The sequence below is a fragment of the Artibeus jamaicensis genome, unplaced genomic scaffold (genome assembly GCF_021234435.1).
Source record: "Artibeus jamaicensis isolate MK-2021 breed Jamaican fruit bat unplaced genomic scaffold, CSHL_Jam_final contig_603, whole genome shotgun sequence".
In the NCBI taxonomy this organism is placed as follows: domain Eukaryota; kingdom Metazoa; phylum Chordata; class Mammalia; order Chiroptera; family Phyllostomidae; genus Artibeus; species Artibeus jamaicensis.
Window position 1 is genome coordinate 6,252,218 of NW_026521904.1, and position 19,276 is coordinate 6,271,493.

General features: G+C 39.7%; 1 protein-coding gene and 1 pseudogene across 1 annotated transcript in view; both read left to right on the forward strand.

The window, feature by feature from the left end:
• The window catches only part of LYPD6 (LY6/PLAUR domain containing 6), a 120,336-nt gene that overhangs the window by 1,702 nt on the left and 99,358 nt on the right, over positions 1-19,276 (forward strand). The gene's annotated exons all lie outside the window — the stretch shown is intronic.
• Positions 7,995-8,086, forward strand: LOC119065597 (uncharacterized; annotated as a pseudogene).

Below are 19,276 nucleotides of genomic sequence, written 5' to 3' on the forward strand. Positions count from 1 at the left end.
CCATAAGTTTCCTGAGCTTGTAGACACACAAAGGCTGTTAAATTTGCGAATTGGCTCATTGGGTTAAAAAAATATCAGAAATGGTTCCAGAAAAAAAAAGTAGCTATGATTTCATGGGTCTATATTTTGAAGCTGTTGACGGTCTTCGTAAGATGTTTATATCACAAAATGCATAAATGGGCTGATTACAAGAAAGCAATGCCAAGTCAAACACCACTACTGTATATTGTATTATGCTGTACAATTGACGTGGCACATTAAGATCTGCTATTAAAGTGTCTGTGAGGAAGTCATGTTGTTATCATGCTCGTTTTACAGGTGGAGCAACTGAGACTCAGATTAAGTGACTTTTCCAAGGTGAATGAATAGCAGAGTTTCAATCCAGTGCCCCCCCCCATCAGTTTCTTCCCTTTCTTGTTCTTTGCTCCCTCCCTCTCTTTCTGTGTGCTGGGCTACACATTTGCTGTCTTTCTACTTCTAATTTCTGCACCTCTTTTTAGTATTCAACTCATGGCTTCAGTACCCCTGTGCGCCATTCCCAAAAGGCTTTGCTCTCTGCCAGATATCACTTAGCTCCCACTAGGGTGTGGGCTAATAAAGAATTAAGGAGAAAGCTAATAATGGATTTAAATAACTATACTTTTCAAAGGGATATATAAAAAAGATATCATTTTTATTCATGAGTTGTTAAATATACAAGAAATCAAAACCCTAAAAGTGATGTACTAATGGTAATGTTTCAGGTAATCAGGTGACCAGAAGTAGCAGAGATGTTTGAGAGACATCTAAGTCTCCTATTTTATAAGCAGATCACTCATAAACTCTTGGCAATTATATAACACAGTCCCAATAAAAGATTATTTTACTAGTGCTATTCTTATTTTTAAAAGAATTGACAAAATAGATTACTTAAATAAACCCAGAACTGCTTTGGGGGGGAAAAAAAAGAAACACCCACTTATCAAAAGTCCCGCAGTCCTCAGTATCTAGTGTACAAATGCAGCAGAAGAAGTTGATTCAAGAGAAATCATGTTTTTACTTGCATAGCCAGCAAGGAGCTTACAGATATCTGCCTATTTGATTACAGTAGTCCCCCCCTTACCTGCAATGGATATGTTCCAAGACCCCCAGTGGGTACCTAAAACCATGGATAGTATAGAACCCTATATATACTATGTTTTTCCCCATGTAGTTGTATCTATGATAAAGTTTAATTCATAAATTAGGCATAGGAAAAGATGAACAATAATAATAATGAAACAGAACAATTATAATAATTGACTATAGTAAAAGTTATGTCAGTGGCTTTGGGATCATTATTCCTTAAAATAAGGGTCACTTGAATACAAGCACTGTAATATTGAGGTAGCTGATTGATTTGCTAATTGAGAGAAGTGCTATGTGACTTATAATAGGCAGGGAGTGTATACAGTGTGGATATGCTGGATAAAGGGATGATTCATGCTCTGGGTGGGACAGAGTAGGACTGAGAGGGATTTCATCATGCCACTGGGAATGGTGTGCAGTTTAAAACTTATGATTATTTACTTATGGAATTTTCCATTTAACGTTTTCAAACTGTGGTCGACCATGGGTAACTGAAATTGAGAAAAGTAAAACTGTGGATGGGAGGAGGGGTACTGTATTTATTTAAACATCATCTGTACATTTTTTTCTTTGAAAATCATTGCTCACAATACTTAACACTGCATTCTATTTATTAAGATGAACAGAGTTAAGTTTTTTTGCATTTATATAGGTAGGTATTGAGTTTACTAGTAACAAATCCTGGTTAAGTATGTGGACTTTGGGTTCCAGTCCTGGCTTCACATATACTTCACTTCAGAAAGTGATTGATTAAACCTCTCTGTGCTTCATTTTCCTTATGTATAAATCATGAGTAATGATGGTGCCTAACTCATGCAGATTTTCAATTTATCCATGCAGAAATATGTAGTGATCACCTACTATATGCCAGCATTGCTGTAGGTGCTAGGGGTACATAGACAACTCTTTGCCAATGATGTTTACAGTCTAGTGCCTAAGAGTTAGTGACATGATGCATATGAAGTGCTTAGCATGGAACATGATACTAGTAAATGCTGCATGGGTGCTGACTCTTGCTATCATACATTCGTTCAGGAAATGTTCACTGAGTGCCTTGCAGATGCAATGCAGATTGGAGTATATACTGAATGATAGTATTTTCATTCCATTCCAATTCCAATTCCAGTTCTATTTCATTCTGTCCCATCCTGCTCCATTCCATTGCATATTCTAACGGAGAGGGGATTCCAAGGAAAGACACGAAGTTCATAAATGGTTCTCTAAAAGAGAATTCAAATGCAGACATTTATTGAAGGGGAAAAATGGAAAGAAATACTCAAATCAAATTACCCATAAACAAGTGGGGAGTATATGAATTTCCTTATGGGAACTCATAAGAAAAATAAAGGTTTTCTATTCAAACTTTTTGAAAACACATAGAAGAAAGTTAAAGAAAGAGAAAGAATGCTTACTTAGATACATGGAATGACAAAGGAATATTTGAAGGGCCAGGTTATTAAATTGAGCCCACAAAGGGTGACCGATCCCAGGCACACTAAAAATGAGATAGCCAAAAACAAATTTGAAAATATCCTTGCAATGGATTTCCAAGACAATAATGAAAGACTCTTAAATACTGTGAAATGAGAATTGTAGAAGCACTTGGCTTACATCACACCAAACATATACTTGGAAATAAAAAAAGGAATATACAGTGTAAATGAATTCTGTGCTTCTGATTTTACTGAGTAATAGTTCTACAGCCAGATTTCTCAAGCAATAAACACACTGGAGGAAAAGCAAGTGCTCTGGATATTTCAGATCTAATCAGCAGACTAGATGCAGATAAATCACCAGGACTAGAAGACCATCCCTCAAGTGCGTTAAGAAACTTAGTGTGTAAGTGACAGCTCCCTGGGGCATTGGTCGGCATCCTTGGGGGGCTCCTGTTGGGGAAGGGTTTGAGGGCGGATCCTGGAGCCTCAAACCTCATCCACGTCCCTGTGGACAATTGGGAGATCAGTAGTCAAAGCATGGATTACAGCAAATATAACATATTTTGAACAAAAGGTGAATAAACTATTACGGTTAAAGGAGAAATATGTTTGCCACTACAGGAAATGGGACATTTTAAACTTTCAAACAGTGCTCGCTTCGGCAGCACATATACTAAACTTTCAAACAGCCTGACCTGGTTTCAAATCTCAGTTCTTTCCCTATTCATGACTTTTTTTTTTTTGCCTGACAGAGAAAGAATAAACAAAGAGTGGAGATAGACACTTCTCCAAGTGAACAAATAGGCTTTTCCAAAAAGTAGTTTGGGGATGATTTTATTTAATTATATAAATGCTTACAGATAACGTGCAGTTCTTATGCATAAGTGAAAACCAAGCTGATAAAGTTGAACCATAGGAATAACTTAAAAGACAATCTAAATGGGAAGAAAAATAATAGAAGATTAAAGTTAAAATGTAAGATTGAAGATAAGTGTACTTAGGAAAAGTGATGTCAAGCACATTTACAGGAGATGGTTTTAAATTTTATTTCTATCAGCAGTCAGCATAACTGGATAATGTCAAAAAGTGTGCCTGCAAGTTTAAGTCAATATTAAGAAAATAGTAGGATATAAAATTCTATACTAGTGTGGTACCATTTAGAAAACAAGTAGTTGAGTAAGTTTATGTAAATCTGTATTTATCTGTTCATTTATATAGAAAGAAATGTCAACATATTAACAGTGACAATATCTAGGCATTATGGGATTTCAGGTTCTTATTGCCTTACTATAGTATTTCCTAAATTTTCAACAATGAATATATATTGCTCTTATTAGAAAAAGTGCTATGAAAGTAAGATATATAGTATTATAGCCTCATATTTTATGTAGTCTAACTCTAAGGAAACTCAGGTGGTTATCATTTCTATATCTTCTAAAATCTCTAGTTGCAAATTTTGCTTGTTTCCCCCCTAATTTCCCTGTAAATAAAAGGCAGCATGTTTATATACTTCTTATTGTATTGGTTTTAGGAAAAAGTGTGCTTTCTTTAGATAGTAATAACTGAGAAATTGAAAGGTGTTCCATTTTTTCTGTACTCTCAGGATACAAAGAACCGCGTTAATGGAAGGACTGCTGAGTTCTTTCTAGCATATAAGCCACATGAGGGCAGAGACCAATTCTGTTTCTTTTTTTCTGACTCCGTAATGTTTTCCTTGGTGCCTGGCACATAGCAGTCCCCCAGTACCTGTTTTTGAATTGAATGAAAGGGTTGAAAGCTCTTAGAGACTTTTGGGGATTTGAAATAAGAAGAGATTCCAGGGCCTATTTTATTTTCTGAAGAGATGTGACTGACTAAAGTCTTAATTTGTGATCTGTAAGTCATCCTGACATTCCTTGTACCAGTAACTGGTAGGCCACGACAACGGATTGTGTTGGTCATCTAGGATCTTCTGGCTTACTCTTGAGTTTTGATCTAGGTCCTGCCACTTGCTCCCATCTCTTATTTTATGTTCTTGGAATTTTGGACAGGAGTTTGGTTTCCTTGGCTCTGGATTTTACTTTTCTCTGAGGTCTGGGCTTGGGTTCACCACCCCCCCTCCCTACTTTGGACTCCAGTGATCTCTGTGAGCTCTGGCCCTTCATGGTAAGCTAGAATCTTTGCAAGATAGAAATATGTACCACAAAGGACTAAATAGTAACAATTGAATATTAACACCAAGTGCTGGAAGAAACCTGGGAGTCACTGTATATTGTTCTCTAACACCAGCTTAATATGGTGCTTTGGTCAAAATATGCAGTAGTATACTTGTTTTTTTTTTCAGAAAGAATCTTAACAGGAGAACAGATTATTTTATCTTGTTATTTTATAAAATCTGGTATATATGTTACTGCATGCCACCTTTATTGTCATTTTTACTTTAAGACAGACATGAAGGAACCAGATAAGAGTATTCAAATGATTGAGTCAATGCCTGGGATTGTGAATGAGGACTTAGTGGGAGGTGGCGATTATGTGATGAAAGAATATAAAGAAAAGAACTTTGGCTTGGAAAAATATAGGCCTATGGTTGAGGATTCTTAAGTATACATTATAAAGGTTACTGTAATCTTCTTAGGTTCAACTGGTGTGACTCCAAGACTCCCACTGGTCACCCGTGCGTGACACAAGTGTAACCAGAGGCTATAGTATGGGAGCCACTGCTTGCCATCGGGCATTTCCTTGTGGGGGTCCTTAGCAGTTCGTGTGGCACAGCTCAGGTGTAAGGAGACAAAATCCACATTGGACAGGTATGGGGACCATCATGGCTGACAAGCTTCATGCCTTCAGGAGCTGATATCTATTTCTTGTAGCATAGCTCCATAGACGAAAGCTTCAAGTCCTGTATAGTCCACACTTCTAGAATAATGGCCCTCAGATGCCCCAGGGATGCGCCAAGTATGATGTCCTCATTAGGTCATTTTAGTTTTCTCTCCGTCTACCAATTAGGGATCATAGTTATAGTTGGTGACTAGCTACCATATTAGCAGTCTAATCGACATTTTTACCTTTATCGGGTTGCTACAAAAGAAGAGTAGACAGATACAGGAAGTCAAATTCTTATGCTCATAGTTACAGATAGAGTGAACTTGGATTTTTTTAATGAAAATAAAAAACTAGAACACATCTGTTGATATTTGAAAGCAAGGAATTTTAGACAAAATGCAGTAAGCTCAAAGACTGTATAATATACTTTCTCCTGTCCCGCATTCTACCCACTGTCTCTTTTGCCGGGACGGGATGAGGCTACAGTTAAACGTAGGTTCAAACAGTGTCTTGGTTTATGCATGAATGATGACCACATAATGGGTTTTTAGGTGTAATGAAGTGTTGGGTGTGAAAACTTCATCTTTTGATAGACCTTTTAGAAGCCATAGATATAAGAATTCATAAACCCAGGATTATTCTATCTCTGCCATTTTTTGAAATTTTGATTGTTACTCGAATTACCAAAACAAATATCTTTAAGCATTCTAAATAACAATGTAGGCCTGGCCTGGTTGCTTAGTGTGTTGGAGCATCATCTGATGCCCCAAAACTTTGGGGATGCGATTCCTGGTTAGGGCACATACACAGGTTATAGGTTTGATCTCTAGTCAGGGCGCATATTGGAGGCAACTGATTGATGTTCCTCTCTTGCACGAATGTTTGTCGCTCTCCTGCTTCCTCTCTGTCTAAAATCAACAAACATATTTAAATAACAATACAGTTAATGTGTTTGAGTGGTAGTACTTTGGGTGAACATATAAAAAATATACTTCTCAATATTTTTATTCTCTAAAATCCAGGAGAAATAAAGGTTGGGTGATTCTTATCTCATTTTGTTTTTCTTTGTTCCAGTACCAAATAGTATAATAAATTAGCAAATATATACATTATTTAAGTTTCCATCAAGACATATGGAAATACTAGTTTCTGCCTGCCATTAAAGCAGTTTAGATAATGTATTCCGGTACTTCTACTTATAATAGTAGCATGTAGTATTCTTCACTTTTTGCATGAATGGCTTTTAACCTACAGGGGTCTACCTGCTTATGAGGGATTTTGTTAATTTTTCATTGGCAGAGAGGAAGTGTAGAGTAAAGGTTAGAGGCCTGGCATCTCTTGTGTTATAATTCTGGCCCTACCTGTTGTCAACTGTGTGACCCTGGGCAAGTTTAGTTTGTTCCCGTTTAACTGGCTATCATTAACTAGCTGGGTGACCTTCAACAAATTAGTCACCCACTGTCTGGGCTTCATTTGCTTGAACTATAAAATCAAGGGGCTGCCCTAATTGAACTTTAAATTCTCAGATGAGTTGAAACCAGCATATATTTTTTGACATTTAAAAGTTTTCAGTAAAACAGTTTTGAGCAACTGAAAGTGTGGTACAATATTGGTATTTAGACCAACCTAAGTTAGACAGTTTCTGGCTTCTAAGACAATGAGATCTATAATAAATAATTAAAAAGATCTAGCACTTCTGTCAAGTTTGTTGTCTTCTTGCTGTGCTGTTCTTTGACTTAATTCTCCATGCAGAATACATTTAATTTCATAGTTTTCCATCTTGAAGATATAAAACTTTACTTTTAAGTGTTGTTATAAAATATTATCACTTAAAAACATTGACTTTACTAGAGGTAATATTCTGTATTTATGTAGTGTCTTTTGTACAACATCAAAGGAATAGTTACTAGAAGTGCATGGTTTCTTTCTCTTTTTAAAATATTTTATTTATTTATTTTCAGAGAGAGGGGAAGGGAAGGAGAAGGAAAGGGAGGGAAACACTGATTTGCCAGAGAAACATTAATCAGTTGCATCTCGCGTGCCCTCTACTGGGACCTGGCCCTCAACTAAGGCATGTGCCCCGACCGGAAATCGAACCAGCGAACTTTCGGTTTGCAGGATGATGCACAATCCACTGAGCCATGCCAGTCAGGCAGTTTTTCTTTTATGTATAACTTCGTAGAAGAATTTTCTTTTATGGATTTTTAAAAAAATCGTATTTCCAATCACCCAACTAAATAAATTTGTAGAAACTTTTGAAGCGATTCTGAGTTGTTTTTGGTCAAGCATGTCTTTGGCCAAGAGAGTCCTTCCATCTATTAATTTCTCAATTGACAATCCTTTTTATTCTTTAAGAGCTAGTTCAAATGAAATTTCTCCGAAGACACCCTTTCTCCTGACTCCCCCATTGGTGTAAATTTTAATCTTTTACTTATTTCTGTATTTTGTACTGACATGTCTTTTACATTCTAGCTTATTATTTATATATCTTCTCTTGAATGTTGTCAGCATGAGCATATTGTCTTGCACAGATTAAGCCCTTATTAAATCTATTGAATAGAATTATAACTTTCATAGAGAAAAGCTGTAAAGATTGAGAAGAAGGGGGGCACAGCACACAAGCCTAGTTTAAATAGAAGGAATACAAAGACTATACTTTCAGGGATCATTTCTGTAGTTTGTTACTAACTAGAAGGAATACATTTTGTATTTTATGACAACTGCCACCTAACTTGAGTCTCCGGATGTCCACAAAGAACAAACAAATACCGCAAGCTGGGACGATTTTCCTCCAAGACACTTCCCTGCTGTTGTTTTCTAGGAATAGAATATGTTCTAGGTAAGTCATTACTCACCATGACCTAGGACTTGGGAAAGTTAAGAATGCCACCCTGGCTGGTATGGCTCAGTTGGTTGGAGAGTCTTCCTGAAAACAGAAAGGTAGCAAGTTAAATTCCTGTTCAGGGCACACATACCAGAGGCAACCAATCAATATTTCCCTCTCACATGGATGTTTCTTTCCCTCTCTCTCCTCCTCCCCCCCTAAAATCAATAAACATGTTCTTGAGTGAGTAAAAACAAGTTAGGAATGCCATCTTCATAGGTAGAAATAAAAAGCTGCTTTCTTTACACTTCAAACTAAGTGATACTCTGCTTTTAAAAGTGTGTAGATAATTTCTATTAAACTAAAAACAGAAATTTCAAGGAAGAAAATAGTCACTCCCCTTCTCATCACCCAGATCTGATTATTCACATACAATATCTTACCACCTTTTTTTTGTATTTTTATTAAAACTTTTTAAATTAATTTTTTAATTGAATATGCCATTACAGTTGTTCTATTCCCCCCTTCATTCCCCTCCACCCTACCCCCCATCCCCACCACTACCCCCCTTTAGTTTATGACTATGTGTCTCATGTTCTTCAGATTCTGTATTTCCCATAGTATTCTTGCCCCCCCATCTATTTTCTATCTACTGTTTATGCTACTTATTTTCTGTACCTTCTCCCCCCTTCTCCTCCTCCCACTCCCTGTTGATAACCCTCCTTGAGATCTTCATTTCTATGTTTCCACTCCTGATCTAGCTGTCCTTTTAGTTTGCTTTTGTTTTAGGTGTGGTTGTTAATAACTATGAGTTTGCTGTCCTTTCACTGTTCATCTTTTTTTAACTTCTTTTTCTTAGATAAGTCCCTTTAACATTTCATATAATAAGGGCTTGGTGATGATGAACTCCTTGAATTTGATCTTATCTGAGAAGCACCTTATCTGTCCTTCCATTCTAAATGAAAGCTTTGCTGGATAGAGCAATCTTGGTTGTAGGTCTTTGGATTTCATGACTTGGAATACCTCTTTCCAGCCCCTTCTTGCCTGTAAGGTCTCTTTTGAGAAATCTGCTGACAGTCTGATGGGGACTCCTTTGTAGGTGACTGTCCCCTTATCTCTTGCTTCTAGCATTCTCTCCTTTATTTTAATCTTGGCTAATGTAATGATGATGTGCCTTGGTATGTTTCTTCTTGGGTCCAACTTCTTTGGGACTCTCTGAGCTTCCTGGATTTCCTAGAAGTCTATTTCCTTTGCCAGATTGGGGAGATTCTCCTTTATTATTTGTTCAAATAAGTTTTCCACTCATGGCTGTTCCTCTTCCCCTTCTGGTACCCCTATAATTCAGATGTTGGAGTGTTTAAAGATGTCCTGGAGGTTCCTAAGACTCTCCTCATTTCTTTGAATTCTTGCTTCTTCACTCCTTTCTGTTTGGCCATTATTTGCTTTCTTCTGGTCCACTCCCTTGATTTGAGTCCCAGTTTTCTTTTCATCGCTATTGGTTTCCTGTGCAATTCCATTCATTTCAATTAGTTTCGCCTTCATATGTTTGTCTAATTTGTGGCTATAACCAACCAGTTCTGTGAGGATCCTGATCACCAGTGTTTTAAACTGTGCATCTGAGAGTTTCGCTATTTCTTCATTGCTTAGATTTATAGGCTCTGGGGCTCTGAGTTGTTCTAGAGCCATTTTTGGTCTGTTCACGCCTGTTAAGTATGAGGAGCAGAGCCTTGGACTCCCAGGTCGCTGGGTTATGACACTATATGTGGGGGTGTCGTCAGAGCAGGGTAAATGGCGACCCCCTCTGCTGTTTCGCGCCCGCTGGGTGAGGAGCAGAGCCTTCGATGGTTCACCAGGGCTGGGCGACTCAGGTCGCTGGGTGATGACGCTGTATGTGGAGGCGGGGTCAGAGCGGGGAAATGATGACGCCCTCTGCGGCCGCTGGCCACTGGGGCCTGCTGGGTACTATCTAATTGCCCACTCTGTCGCTTGTCTATCTGCACACAAAAGCGCGACCACAGTTAACCTGCAGCCCTGCTCCCTCGCTGTTGCCCCGAGGTCGCTCACTGGGTCTCTCACTAGGTCCAACCCTGCGCCTGGGTTCTGCACGCCTGAGTCCGTCTGACCGAATTTTCCTGTGCAACCCCGCTCCGCCAGCTGCTGATTTCGCCCTTCTTACCGGTCAGGCTGAAGAATTTGTTATTAACAGACTTCCGAAAAGTTCAATTTTCTGTGTTCTGGCTGTGTTTTCTGTTGCTAATATTTAGTTGTCTCTAAACTTGGTTGTTTGAGAAAGCACGGTGTCTCCACCTATGAATCCATCTTGGGGGAAGTCCTCTTACTGTATTAATAGTGTTCTTTTTCTTTGGTGGCTACCTTGCTAGTTATACAGAGTACATTCAGCATTTTGTTTTTGGATTCTTATTCTAATAAAATAGAAGACAGCATATAAAAACTTCATATATATAGGTGAAGATATACAAAGCGCTTCTATGCTGTTGAAAAACTCTCATGAATTGTCTCAGAGAAGAGAATAACACATTTAGTTGGGGCTGGCACTTTTTAAACTAAAAGCTACACAAAGCTAGATCTGTTTAATCTCTAATAGCCAGTGTTCTTCCTGTTGCGTTGTCATAGATTGGAATCGCAGCCAGCTGACTTGGAAGTGTTGTTTTAAGGAGCATCAGGTGAGATGTGGCTGGCTCATCATCAACTCCACCCAGTCCTGAGAAACAACTCAGGGTTCATCTTCTAGTGTTGCCAACGTTGTTATCCTTAGGTGTAGGCAAGCCAGGCAAGTGGGAACCAACTGCATGGAACAGGTATTTTTCCCACCAAAGCTATTTAGAGGCTCAGCTTTATAAATGAAGGGCGATACATATCGTACAATGGAACAGCATTTTAAAGAAAGGTATACTTTCTATTAGTACTTTCTTCTTGGCTTAGGAACTATAGAGGAGAGGTCTTTGCTCGAAGGGGTAATTTTCAGCTAGGCCATGCAAACTGAAGAAATGTAGAGTGCTATAGCACCCAGAAGACACTGAAGACAGGCAGGTAAGCTCATTTCATATGGCTTCCGGGCAGCTGTGACCTTGTATAAGGATGTCAGATCTCTCCAGGAGAAGCGGTGTACTGAGTGAGGTTGAACATGGGAAACGGAAAGGAAATAGTGCAGAAAAGTAGCTAAAAGATCACCACTTTATAATCAGTTTAAGGAAACTTTTTCATCCTGTCTGTCTCTGATCTTATCTGGAGAAGCCCTAAAATAAACAAATACATCTGGAGAGAACCACCAAGCTCTATCTGCCTTAATTATTGGCTGTGATCCTGCCATGGCCTCCATTAAAGTCACTCACTTGGTAAGTCCTTGTCTCAACTCTAGAGTCTGAAAGGTCATTGTTAGAAGGTTTCCCGGTGGGGATGGCCATGCTTGCTAATGAATGCATCCAAGCTGGTTAATAGCCACATACATTGGTCAAGTAAGCAAGTTAAAGTTGAGGTTATATAAGAATTCAAGGGGCCCTGGCCAGTGTGGCTCAGGTGGTTGGAGCATTGTCTCAGAAACCAAAAGGTTGTGGGTTTGATTCTCAGTCGGGGCACAAGTCTAGGTTGGGGGTTTGGTCCCCATTTGGGGTACATATGAGAGGCAACTGATCAGTGTTTCTCTCCCACATCGATGTTTTTTTTCCCTTTCTCTCTCTCCCTTACCCTCTCTTTCAAAAAGTAAATAAACATGTCCTCGGTGAGTATTTTTAAAAAAAGGACTAAAAGGATTGAGACAAACACAAAAGAGGCAACTATTTTGTGGTAGATACGGGTGGAAAGGAAAGATGTTGGGATATTTGCTTATTTTTATTTGCCACTTTTAATTCAAACTCTTCTCAGGCTATTTTCTAAATTATGAACCACTAATTAATTACCAGATTTTGGTTAAGCCATTTAACTTCTTTGAATGTCAGTTTCCTCGTTTATAAAATGATTTTACAAGACTGGCATTTCTAGAGCAGGATCTATAAGGAGAGACAGGGTTCCGTGGGATGTTCAAGGGAAAAAAAGTATGATAGTCAAATATGTCTGGAAACAATGGATTAGATAACGTTTTTAGTTGCAAGACTTTTCAGGACTTTTAGTACCTGAATCACTCTCAGTCTCTGAAAGGAGATATGCCATTCAGTGAATCCCAAACCTGTTTGACAGTGGAGCTCATTCTGAAGGTCATCCTGAGGGTCAATGTCCTGTGCAACACCAGATCCTGGACAAGCTGGTGACTGAGGTCCTTGTGGGTTAGGTTCTGTGAATCCACAGTTAGATAGTTCATTTCTCCTCCTGTATCTTTATGAGCTAGCCCCTTGCCTCTTCTCTAAAAAAGTGTGTGTCGTATATAAACTTTTTGATCAAAAAGGTGCTGTTAGAAAATTTTTGCATCTAATTTAAGAGAAAAACACTGTTGAGATGATGCAGACTTGCAAGCTATGCGTGTTCCCCTTTACTTTTATATTTATTTAGAGTAGAGCCACAGGCAATCAAAACGCAAGTAACAAATCCCCCCCGACACACGAAAACACCCTAACAAAAATATTGAAACATTTATATTAATAGAGGGAATAATATTTCAAAAAAGAACAGTTTGTAGAAGACCTACATTTTATTCTGACAAAGGTATTTCTGAGCAAAGCAATGCAATTAATCACAGAGCTGTAACATAAAGATAGAAAGACGAATACTGAATATATACAAAATGTGCACTGTTCTCCCCGTCATCTTCAGGATTACAGAAGATATTTTCACACCTGGCCCCACTGATACTAATCTTAGATTTTCTATTTGGCTCCTGCCAGGTTTACCCTGTGTTTGAGGAGGAGCCGGTGAAAGCCGGGATGTCCTGGGGAAGGCAGTGGAGGCGTGTATAGATAGATGTCCAGGACACGGCATGGCCCGGACTGAGTGTGCCTCCTGCCAAAATTCCTCCATTTCCAGAGGTTTTGGAGGGGGGGGGACACGTGGTGGCCACCCATCATGTCTTTGGGTAGAAAGAGTGACAATTCACAGTGGCTGTTTTTCACAGTATAATTATTGTAGTTTGTGAATTCTCTAAAACAAACCTGAATCTCTATAGATAACCTACAGATAATCTATAGTAGAAAATTTACAATGGGCTATGAGTTTGGCTTCCTTTATATGTTTTAAAGGAATAGTTTATTAGGAAATGATAGGATACACAAGCCAAAATTGGCTACTAATTTCCCTTTCTAATTATGTTAAATTTATATGTTGCTCTGTTTCTCAGGTTTGGTTGTCAACCCTCCACTTGTATTTAAAACTTTTAAGAATCTTTGTCAATAGTTCTGTATTTGAATCAAACTTGTCTCTGATGAGACATTGATATTTTGAATTAGTTTTTCTTGTTAAAAAATTGGAATTAGCCCTGGCTGGTATAGCTCGGTGGACTGAGCATGGGCTTGTGAACCAAAGAGTTGTTGGTTCGATTCCCAGTCAGGGCACATGTCTGGGTTGGGGGACAGGTCCCAAGTAGGGGGCGCATAAGAGACAACCACTCATTGATGTTTCTCTCCCTCTCTTTTGACATCTCCTCTCTCTCTAAACAAAATAAATAAACCACAAAAGATTGGAATTAGTTGTATACATTTATTATATTTTTAAGCTGTGAATTGAATTTTGAAATTTGGTGAACTGATAGCTGTCTTTTTTCCCAAGTGATAAAAGGTGTATTATAATATTGGCTTGATTCAGAGGTTTTGTGGTTCCTCATATCCTTGAGTTTTCTCAGCGAGGCCTCCTGACTGCTCTATGCTCCAGTTTTTTAACTCAGCTGTCTCATTTTTAGAGGCCACTTTTTGTGCTCCCTTAAACATATGAACAATGCTGTAGTTCATCACCCATTGCAAGCCCTGGCACAGAGTAGATGTTCAGTAGATGATTGAATGACAGAGGTTCTCACTTAACCAGCATGTGCTGCATAAGTGGACAGAGTAGTTAATGAGCAGTGCTTCTATCATTGTCACCACTGTCATGCCAACTGTGCAACCATTACCTGCCATACAACACTATTTTGAACAATTAAAAGTAAATTTTGTATAACCCACAGATGTGATGTTAATTAGCATTTAATATTTATTTTCCTGTTTTTATAAAAAACACAGACAAAAGAATTCTATAGAAATTTTTGTACCTATTTCACAAAACAGAGCAGATGTGTCTATATGGTTGGTTCTGTACTGTAGTAGCTCAGTAGACTTTGGAAGAGACCCAAGTCCTCCTGTGTAGAAATGAGATGCTCTCTGTGGGACTGAACTATGGGAACTATGGGACTGAGTGCTGCAAAATCACAAGGTAGGCTTGTTTTGGCCTGTTGCAGCATTCATCCCTTGGAACAATCATTTGTGGATGAAGTATTCTATAAAGCTTGCTGCCTAACCTTTTCATATGAAAAAGAACCAAGTTTGCATTTGGTCTGTACTTGATTGTTGACATTTTATAGGCAACACTCTGGATGTGTGGAAAGATTGAGTTTTCTCAGACTTGCTCACTAGTATGTTCCCTATTTAAATGCTAGTTGTTTGGGAGAAGACAGTGTATACACACCCTTGTCTTTCAGACGGGGTGGGGGAGAGGCTGCTCTTTTCTCTGTTGTAGTCCCCTAATTTCCATAGTTCCCCAATAATTTGGCTAGGTCATCACAACATCACTGCTTGCCAGAGTGGAATAGAGTCATTAAAAGCCCTTGCCCATTTTCATAATCAAGCTGTTGGCACAAAGAACACAAATGACTTGTTTTGTGCCTTGGCATTGACATTGACAGACTGACTTTTTTCCCCATCTTTTTTTGGTGGATATTTGTGTCATTTTCAGGGAACACTTAAACTGTCTCTTGGTGCTTTTGAGAATTGTTCCTACTTAAATAGAGATTATGAATTTAAGTTTAAATGGCTTCGAAATGTTTTAAAAATAGTTACATATTTTAATATTGCATCAACACTGTCTATATTTAATGTGTCAAAAAATTTGAATGATCTAATATTTTACATTTGCCAATGCAAACATGGCAATAATCAGGCAACATGTACTTTTTCTGTGCCCTACCTAATGATATAAAGAGGAAGGATAAGATATGACATCTGTTTTTATGAAACTTGGAATTGGCTTCTCTGTCCCTTTTCTTTAAATGTTTGAGGGGCAACTCGTGCCAATCACAGTGTTCCAGGTGGACGCACAGTAGTGAATGAAACAAGGAAAAGGCTCTGGGGATAAAGCAGTGAGTAACACTCACAAAAATCCATAGAGGGACGGAGGCAGAGAATAAGGAAATAAAATAATATAATAATATGCAGTGTGTTACATGGTGATGAGTGCTATGGAGAAACTGAGTCAGGGAAGATGGAGAGGGAGTTTCAGAGAGGGCAGGAGACAGCTGGTAACTTTGAATATCGTGGTCATGGAAGACCCCACTGTGAAGGTGTCACATGAGCACCTGCATCAGGTAAGGGAGAGCCATGGGGACCTCTGCATGAGGAGGAGCCTTCCAGGCAGAAGTGCAAAGGTGCTCTGGTGGAATCATGTATGGCTTGCTTTCAAAACAGCAAGGAGACCAGTGGTGGAGACCAGTGGTGGGAGTGGAGTAAGCCAGGGGGAGAGAAGTACAAGGTCATAAGGGCGCAGGCTATCCATCACATTGGGCCTTAGACGTTATTGCTAAGGTCTTCTCCCACCATCTCTCTCTTTTCCTTCCCTCCTTCCCTCTCTCCCTTCCTCCCTTCCCCTCCCTTTCTTCAAGTGATTTGGGGAGCCATTGAAAGAATTCGTACTGAGGAGTGACTTAATAAAATGATTGAAAAGATCAATGGCTACTGTGAGAGTAATAGGTGGGAGGGAGCAAGGCTGGAAGGAGATCGTTGTGATAATTCAGATGATGTGGCTTAGGACCTGGTGGCTGCAGTGGAGGTGGCGAAAAGGGGCATTTCTTGTCTGTTTGGAAAGAGTGGAGGAGATAGGGTTTACCAGAGGGCAGGAGGTAGGGCATGAAGGGGAAAGCACAGTCAAAGGTGGTTTCAAGTGTTGGGGTCTGATGACTGGAAGGGTCAGCTGTCAGTTACAGGGGTGGGAAGGCTGAGTAGGGGTTGTTTTGGAGGAGAATCCGCTCAGCCTAAGGCACCTGACATTTCAGATGCCTGTTAGGCTTCCAAATGGAGATAAGAAGTAGGTGGTTGGAAATATGTGTGTGAGTTCAGGAGATGGATCTGGCTGAGGATATAATTTTGGGAGGTCCATTATGTCTGTAGAAGCCACAAAACCAGAGAAGATCCACCGGCAGGAGAGGATGAGATGAGCATGGCAGAGTGGAGTGAGGACAACTAAGAGGTAGCTGTGTGGTCCTTTCATATTTACTAGAGGTGCAGAGAAGTGGGGATTAGTGCCTTTAATATTTTACATCCGTGCAGAGAGGTAGGGATTTGTGGGCTGAAAGAGATGAAGCAACTTTCGTGGAAAGTGAGAATTTAACTGACCTTTGCAGATGGGCAATATTTGTAGGGGTAGGAATAATGAGGGGAGGGCATTTTAGTTAAAAGGTGCTAGAATTAAACACACCGCAGTAGTCCCTTAGTAGAAAGATGGTAGGGAAAACATACCAATATCACAGCAGGTTTCTCACACGTGGAGATCGTGACCGCAGTAGTGAGACTGCGTGGTCCCATTAAAATCTCGAACATTTTCCGACACTTTGCTAACAGCTTTTCCTCCTAATCCTTGCAGCTGGGACTGCCCTACATTTTGCAGTAACTTGAAACTGACATGTGGGGAATTTTAAGTGCCTATGTTATCAAAACAGATGTTTCACAGACTTTATAGATGATCAAGAGGTCATCTCATCTTTCAGAAAGCAGCCTGGAATTTGAATTTAGCTCCTTTCATAACTTTATGTTCTCCAAAGTAACTCTGTGGGAAATTTAAAATTTACTAGCAACTTTCTTTTATTCTTGGATTTTAGAGAAATAGCAATTTCAGTAAACCAGAGCAAAATTATATGCTGTGTTACCTAGAGGCAGATTATTGAATGACTTCACTTGTCTGGTGATAAATCTAAGGTACATAAGTGTGCTTTCTCTGGATCCCAGGGGTAATATTTTATAAAGAAAAAACCCTGCATTCTTTTTCTGATGAAAGTGATAATTAAAGCAAACATGAACTTCATAAAATGAAACAAAGGATGCCAGCTTCAGAACAGAGAAATTTTGCCTTGTGTTTTCTTCCCCCTCTTTTTTTTACTGGAATCTAGATGAGAATCAAGTCTTGTTTTTATTCTGTGTAAAAGTTGTTCATAAAGTTGCAAAAGCTGTGGAGTTTGGCAGAATTCCCTGAGGTGAGAACGAAATATGTATTTTTTGGTTCATTTTACTTGAAGAATGCCTTTAAAACAATGTGGTGTTGCTCGTTTGGCGTGACCAGGTGGGACGGTTCCCTGTCCCCCTTTTTCCTTTGGGTGTCGGGAGATACGGGGGGCCGCTCCAGCAGGCTTGGGCGGTTTGGGGTCAACTGCTAAGTGTGAGGAAAAGCAGTATGGTGAGCCCTGTAGCCCTGTCCAGTAGAACTTTCTAGTCTGTTCTGTGGTGACAAAAATATTCTTTACCTGCACTGGCCTCATGTGGCTGTGGAGTTCTTGAAATGTGGCTAGTAAAGTCGAGGAAGTGGATTTTTAATTTTATTTAATTTTAATTTACTTAAATTTAAGTGGTGACATGGCTACTGCTTACTGTATGGGACGGTGCAGCTCGAGCTGACGGCTTGTGTGCTCTTCTGGGGCACGAGGTGGACGGGTGTCCACCCCGCCCTGGCGGGGCCTCTACACCACCCTGGTGAGCGTGTGCAAATATATCTTCTGTGCACAGACACAATGCCTGTGCTTACTTGTAGAGGTTGGAGATAGGACAAGACTTTGTGAAATAGCTCCCTCCTGCCCTTCACAGGAGTGGGGAGAAGCAACATAAACAGGTAGAATAACAATAAATGAGATGGGGTAATTGTTATTTTCCTAAAGACTTTTGGTGCTAAAGAGACATGATATTCAAAATAGCCTCTTTAAATATTTGAATATTTTATTCCTGATTGCAAAAGAAAATTCTCCTGAGTAGATTTTAGAGACACCAATATGAAGCACTCATTTTACTAGTGTCTAGAAAGTAGGAATTCTGTGAGGGACCCAATTTCCGATCCTGAGGGGGATTGCTTATTTATAAGGAGCACTCTTAAGGTTTTTATTAATTTTTAAAATTTAAGAGTGGGTTACAGAAGTCCTACTGTGTGCTTTCACATGAAACCAACGGTGAGTATGGTGCTGTGCTCTGGGGTGGGAGTCACTTAGGAGAAGGATAGGCAGTGCAGGATGTTCAAATGACCATGATAGGGCCACTAAAGGCAAGGAGGAAGGCTGCATGTGTGACCAGGACAGACCAGGGGCCTTGCCTCGGAGTTCTCACTTGGAATGCTGGTGAGAACTTGGGATTCAATCTTGGAATGCTGGTGTTATGGAGAATGCACACTAAATTTATATTCCAGGACTCTGGCGGGGGCGGTCAGAGATAGAGAAAAGGAGGCCTTTTGCCTCTCAGTGGTCAGTTCTGACATCGGAAGAAGTCTGTTACACTAGCATCTCCCTGGGACTGGGAGGAGCTGTCTACCTACTGGACCAGAAGTAGTCCCTTTGAATTTGCGGAGAAAGGTGTTCAAGACAGTTTGTTGATCGATACTTCTGAGGTCATTCTGCCACTCTCACTCATAAAACGGAATAGAGCTTCCGTGCCAGGAATTGTGTTTCACTTGCCACCTAGATGAGGGGGAAAGAATGTGTACATGGAAGAAGAAAACTAACAATAAAAAGATGCTATGACACAGACCCCAGATGAGTGGTGTGGACAGTAAATGCTGTATCCCATGGTGGTCTTCAAGTGTGTACCGGGCCATCAGGTGGGAGAGCTATTATACTTACCCTCTGGGGCACCAGAAGGCAAAACCGGTGGTATTTTTTATAATTGAATGGTTTTTGAAGGCCCATTTATGCAGAGCACTCTTTGGAGGGGCGATGGTGTAGGAGAGG